Source organism: Oncorhynchus nerka, linkage group LG6 (assembly GCF_034236695.1).
Source record: "Oncorhynchus nerka isolate Pitt River linkage group LG6, Oner_Uvic_2.0, whole genome shotgun sequence".
Taxonomy (NCBI): domain Eukaryota; kingdom Metazoa; phylum Chordata; class Actinopteri; order Salmoniformes; family Salmonidae; genus Oncorhynchus; species Oncorhynchus nerka.
Genome location: NC_088401.1, coordinates 25581047 through 25587984, shown reverse-complemented (window position 1 = coordinate 25587984; position 6938 = coordinate 25581047). Strand labels below are relative to the sequence as shown.

Genomic DNA, 6938 nt, shown 5'->3' with positions numbered 1-6938 from the left:
TATTCATCAGAGATGTTTGGAATAAGTTTGACTCCTCTAATGTTCACTGAAGGTGAGCATAGAGAATCTCAAGGACATTCGCACAGTCATAGAGACGTGATTACATTTCCTGAGCACTTTCCTCTTGAAAAAGTTATAATTTCCTGTGTAATCTAATGGGTTAAGAGTAACCTGTGTAGGATACTTAATAAGGAGTTGAGCCAAGGGGCATACAGGCTTTGATTTGTAGTAACACTCTCTTAAAGGTCGAGATAGCTGTCAATGCATTAGTGTAAAGCTGTCTACAAGCCGTCAACAAGGTGATAATAAGTAGTTGTCATCGCCAGAGAGAGTTCCCCTCCTTAAAGACCTCTGCAGGGGACATAGAGGTGCCTTACAACTTAACACCTTGGGTCTCCTTTCAGCAGTGATGTTAACTAATCAGCTTCCAGAGCTGAAAATATCACATGCTACTCAATGACACTGTTAAGGGTCGAATTCCCAGCTGTCGTGGGTGTGTGTTAATATGTGAGTGGAGGGGAAACATTTGTAGATTTCTATTTTAAAAAACACCTGCATGAACCTACACTCCAGTGAAGCGAAAACTTTACATTTTTGGATTTGAGATAAAAATCTTTAAAATGATGCGACAGTACAGAATGTCAACTTTTATTTAAGGGTATTTTCATACATATCTATTTTACCGTTTAGAAATGAAATCACTTCATGTATCTAGTCCCCGCATTGGTCATAAGTATTTGGACAAATTCACTTATATGTTTATTATAGTAGTCAAGGTTTTGTATTTGGTCCCATATTCGATCCCATATTCCTAGCATGCAATGACTACATCAAGCTTGTAAATACAAACTTGTTGTATGCATTTTCTGTTTGTTTTGGTTGTGTTTCAGATTACAGTAAATTCGGAAAGTATTCAGACCCCTTCAACTTTATACATTTTGTTACGTTACAGCTTTATTCTAAAATGGATTGTTTTTTTCCCCCCTCATCAATCTACACACAATAACCCATAATTACATTGCAAAAACAGCTTTTTAGACATTTTTGCAAATTTAATTTAATCAGTACTTTGTTGAAGCACCTTTGGCAGCGATTACAGCCTCGAGTCTTCTTGGGTATGACGCTACAAGCTTGGCACACCTCCCATTTGTCCCTTCTCTGCAGATTCTCTCAAGCTCTGTCAGGTTGGATGGGGAGCGTCGCTGCACAGTTATTTTCAGGTCTCTCCAGAGATGTTCGATTGGGTTCAAGTCCGGGCTCTGGCTGGGGCATTCAAGGACATTCAGAGGCTTGTCTCGAAGCCACTCCTGCGTTGTCTTGGCTGTATGGTTAGGGACGTTGTCCTGTTGGAAGGTGAGCAGGTTTTCATCAAGGATCTCTCTGTACTTTGCTCCGTTCATCTTTCCCTCGATCCTGACTAGTCTCCCAGTCCCTGCCGCTGAAAAACATCCCCACAACATGATGCTGCCACCACCATGTTTCACCGTAGGAATGGTGACAGGTTTTCTCCAGACGTGACACTTGGCATTCAGGCCATAGTTCAATCTTGGTTTCATCAGGCAAAAGGAGCTTGTTTCTCATGGTCTGAGAGTCCTTTAGATGCCTTTTGGCAAACTCCAAGCGGGCTGTCATGTGCCTTTTACTGAGGATTGACTTCCGTCTGGCCACTCTACCATAAAGGCCTGATTGGTGGAGTGCTGCAGAGATGGTTATCCTTCTGGAAGGTTCTCCCATCTCCACAGAGGAACTCTGGAGCTCTGTCAGAGTGACCATAAGGGTCTTTGTCACCTCCCTGATCAAAGCCCTTCTCCCCGATTGCAGCCAGCTCTAGGAAGAGTCTTGGTATTTCCAAATTTCTTCCATTTAAGAATGATGGAGGCCACTGTGTTCTTGGGGACCTTCAATGCTGCAGAAATGTTTTGGTACCCTTCCCCAAATCTGTGCCTTGACACAATCCTTTCTCAGAGCTCTACGGAGAGCTCATGGCTTGGTCTTTGCTCTGACATGCACTGTCAACTGTGGGACTTCATATGGACAGGAGTGTGCCTTTCCAAATCATGCTCAATCAATTGCATTTACCACAGGTAGACTCCAGTCAAGTTGTAGAACCATCTCAAGGATGATCAATGGAAACAGGTGCACCTGAGCTCAATTTCGAGTCTCTTAGCAAAGAGTCGGAAATTTTCCAAATCTAAAAACTTGTTTTCGCTTTGTCATTATGGATTATTGTGTGTAGATTGATGAGGAAAACATTTAATTTAATCAATTTTAGAATAAGGCTGTAACATCACAAAATGTGGAAAAAGTCAAGGGGTCTGAATATTTTCCGAATGCACTATATTTTATGCCCAATAGAAATTAATGGAAAATAATGTATTTTGTCATTTTGAAATCACTTTTATTGTAAATAAGAATATAATATGTTTCTGAACACTTCTACATTAATGTGGATGCTACTATGATTGCAGACAATCATGAATTAATCATGAATAATGATGAGTGAGAAAGTTACACAAGCACAAGACAATAACAGGAGAGGTTAGTATATTTTGGGGGGGTTATTCTATTTATGTCTCTAACTTTCTCAATCTTCATTATTCAAGATTCATTCACGATTATCCGTGATCATGGTAGCATCAAAGTATTTAAACATATTATAATCTTATTTGCTATAAGTGACTCCAACATTTCACAATACATTTTTAACCATTAATTTCTGAAACACAACCAACTCAAACTGCAAATGCATCCAACAAGTTTGTAGAGTAAAAGCTTGGTATAGTCATTGCATACCAGGAATAAAGGACCAAATACAAGACTTTTGACTACTTTAATAGACATATAAGTGTATTTTCCAAATACTAATGACACCTTCATATGGGGGGACTAGATACATAAAGTGCTTTCATTTGTAAACGGTAAAATAGATATGTATGAAAATACCCTAAAATAAAAGGTGAAATTCTGTCCCCTTTGCCTCATATGAAACATTTGATCTCAAATCTAAAATGTTGGAGTATAGAACCAAAAAGTATAGAAAGCTTCACTTTCCAAATACCTTTTTAGAGGAGTGTATGTAGCTTAGTCTCAGATCAAATTAAGTGTTGAAAGATGATGCATTCATGGCTTTCATATAGAACCAGACTTAGTATTGTATATTTAAGCAATAAGGCACGGGGGGGTGTGGTATATGGCTAATATACCCCGGCTAAGGGCTGTTCTTACGCATGGCGTAAAGTGGAGTGCCAGTATACAGCCCTTAGCCGTGGTATATTGGCCATATACCACAAACAACCGAGGTGCCTTATTGCAATTATAAACTGGTTACCGACGGAATTAGAGCAGTAAAAATAAATGTTTTGTCATGCCCGTGATATACCGCGACTGTCAGCCAATCAGCATTCAGGGCTCAAACCACCCAATTTATAATATATCGTATACCACGAGTATAAGAAAACAATTACTTTTACTGTTCTAATTACATTGGTAACCAGTTTATAATACCAATAAGGCACCTCGTGGGTTTGTAGTATATGGCCAATATACAGTACCATGGCTAAGGTCTGTATCCAGGCACTCCGCATTGCGTCGTGCTTAAGAACGTCCCTTAGCCATGGTATATTGTACCAAATACAACACCCCCCCTCGGGCCTTATTGCTTAATTAGACAGCATTTCATGTTGGTTATTCTGGTAATGAATGTCAATTTTGTTGAGAAGAATGCATGGGTAAATTTACTAACTTAAAAATACTACTGATTGTGTCAAAAAAATAGTGTAATCATTACCCTGAAGCAATATCAGTACATGGTTCAAATATTGTCTCTCTTAAAGATGAATTTCAAAAGAAGCAACACCCAAGATGATATTGATTGATTCCTAATTACCAGCATAATACATTTCACACCATTGTTATGAATGTTCTCTTGGCGTCCGTCCGTCTGTCGCCCACCGGCGGGCGGGTGAACCCTATAACACACCGCGCTGACAGCAAGCGATCGAACACTGAACGAACGAACCCCGACTATGCAAACCTACAATCTGTCTAGTGATTTTTCCCTTTTACAGATGCGGTAAAATATACTGGCACACTTGTATGACTACATATTTTTGGTGTTGACATGTTTGCTTGTAGGCAATGCTTCTCGTTTACTGTGTAATTTCTCACCTGTGGCAAGGAGCAGGTGCCTACAGGGTAAAAATAGCTATTCAACTAGTTTTGAAAAAACAGAATGTTCTTCTCCATTGCACTCCTTCGTACAGGTCAAGGGTGCCAATATATTTGACCGCATCTGTAGCTAGTTAGCTGCTGTTATTCTACATCTAAACGTATGAATACTTCTATTCACTTCTACAACATTCTATTTTAGGCTTGACCTTTGTTTATAGGTCCTCAGTGTGCTTCTGTTATGAGCACTGTCTGTCAGACTGAAGGAATGGCTGGGCACCTTTCCACTGATCTGCTGTTGAAATGTGTAACCTGACCCTCTTATGTGATTTAAAGACTGAACTATCATTAGAATATCCATGCAACTGTTCTGACTGGAAGGTCATAGAGAACTCAACTCATGTCAGCTGATGACAATTCCGAATTCATAAGCATGACGTGATTAAGGACACAGAGAGCAAGTCATAGTGTCCCCTGCTATTATGCTGACATTTTGTGCTCCTAAGTAAAAAATGTAGGAGCACACAAAGACATTTAGGAGCACAATGAAAAGTATTTGAGGTAGTATTTTAGTGATAAGAATTGTCAGCAATTACAAAATACAGGGTTAAGCACCAGAAATAAATATTTTTAAGATTGAGAATATAGCCTACATTAGGCCTTTATGAATCCTAGCTACTTTTGAAGCAGAAGTCCCGATGAATGAAGTAGTTTTAGAACTGCCCATGACATTGTGAATGAACGTAAAATGCAGTCCGCCAACAGAAAAAAAATGTTCTGCCTCCTAACTTTGGAACGGTTTGAGCTGCAAACAAGCTGTTTTCTCTGTAGTAATTGTGCAACCACGACTGTCACGAATATGCTCAATTTATTCTCTATACTACTCAAAGGCTGAGGTACAGCGAAGCCTAATCATTATCTGTGTGTGGTTTTTTCTAGGCGCACTCGTGCTCCCAAATAGAAATTCCAGGTCAGGGAGTAAATATTTAGGAACATACAGTTGACGTCGGAAGTTTACGTACAACTTAGCCAAATATATTTAAACTCAGTTTTTCACAATTCCTGACATTTAATCCTCGTAAAAATCCCTGTCTTAGGTCAGTTAGGATCACCACTTTATTTTAAGAATGTGAAATGTCCGAATAATTGTAGAGAGAATGATTTATTTCATGTTTGACTTCTTTCATCACATTCCCAGTGGGTCAGTAGTTTACATACACTCAATTAGTATTTGGTAGTATTGCCTTTAAATTGTTTAACTTGGGTCAAACATTTCAGGTAGCCTTCCACAAGCTTCCCACAATAAGTTGGGTGCATTTTTGCCCATTCCTCCTGACAGAGCTGGTGTAACTGAGTCAGATTTGCAGGCCTCCTTGCTCGCAAACACTTTTTCAGTTCTGCCCACAAATGTTCTATAGAATTGAGGTCAGGGCTTTGTGATGGCCACTCCAATAACTTGACTTTGTTGTCCTTAAGCCATTTTGCCACAACTTTGGAAGTATGCTTGGAGTCATTGTCCATTTGGAAGACCCATTTGTGACCGAGCATTAACTTTCTGACTGATGTCTTGAAATGTTGCTTCAATATATCCACACAATTTTCCTCCCTCATGATGCCATCTATTTTGTGAAGTGCACCAACCCCTCCTGCAGCAAAGCACCCCCACAACATGATGCTGCCACCCCCATGCTTCACTGTTGGGATGGTGTTCTTCGGCTTGCAAGCCTCCCCCTTTTTCCTCCAAACATAACGATGGTCATTATGGCCAAATAGTTCTATTTTTGTTTCGTCAGACCAGAGGACATTTCTTCAAAAAGTACGACTTTTGTCCCCATGTGCAGTTGCAACCTGTTTTTTATGATGGTTTTGGAGCAGTGGCTTCTTCCTTGCTGAGCGGCCTTCCAGGTTATGTCGATATAGGACTCGTATTTATATCGTAATATATTTTATTTGGAATGCTAAGCCAGACAAAATTAAATTAAAATATACTATATAATATATAAATAAATAAAACATTCTTTATGGATAATTCTTTTTTTAAATTATATTAATTTTTATATTAATTTTCTGTATACCAGGGAGCTAGTTTCTTATGAGAAATGTTTTTAGTTTTTAGGGGTGCAACTGCATCTAGGGTATTGCTGCAAGGTTAAATTGAGTTCCTCAGTTAGGTGGTTAACTGATTTTTGTCCTCTGACATCCTTGGGTAGACAGAGGGAGTCTGGAATGACATCAAGGAATCTTTGTGTTGTCTGTGAATTTATAGCACGACTTTTGATGTTCCTTGGTTGGGGTCTGAGCAGATTATTTGTTGCAATTGCAAACGTAATAAAATGGTGGTCCGATAGTCCAGGATTATGAGGAAAAACATTAAGATCCACTGACAGTGAGTAGGTCCAGAGACATATTGGACAAAACCCACTGAGTCGATGATGGCTCCGAAAGCCTTTTGGAAGCCTTTTGGAATGGGTCTGTGGACTTTTCCATGTGAATATTAAAGTCAGCAGATAATATTCTAATCTTTGGTATGACTACAAGGTCCGATAGGAATTCAGGGAACTCAATGAGGAACGCTGTATATGGCCCAGGAGGCCTGTAAACAGTAGCTATAAAAAGTGATTGAGTAGGCTGCATAGATTTCATGACTAGAAGCTCAAAAGACTAAAACGTCATTTTGTTATTTGTAAATTGAAATTTGCTATCGTAAATGTTAGCAACACCTCCGCCTTTGCGGGATGCACGGGGGATATGGTTGCTAGTGTAACCAGGAG

At 39.4% G+C, this 6938-nt stretch overlaps 1 long non-coding RNA gene across 1 annotated transcript in view; it reads left to right on the top strand.

Annotated features, from left to right (window-relative positions):
• Positions 1-6938, top strand: part of LOC135572174 (uncharacterized) — a 46994-nt gene that overhangs the window by 6996 nt on the left and 33060 nt on the right. The window lies entirely within an intron of this gene.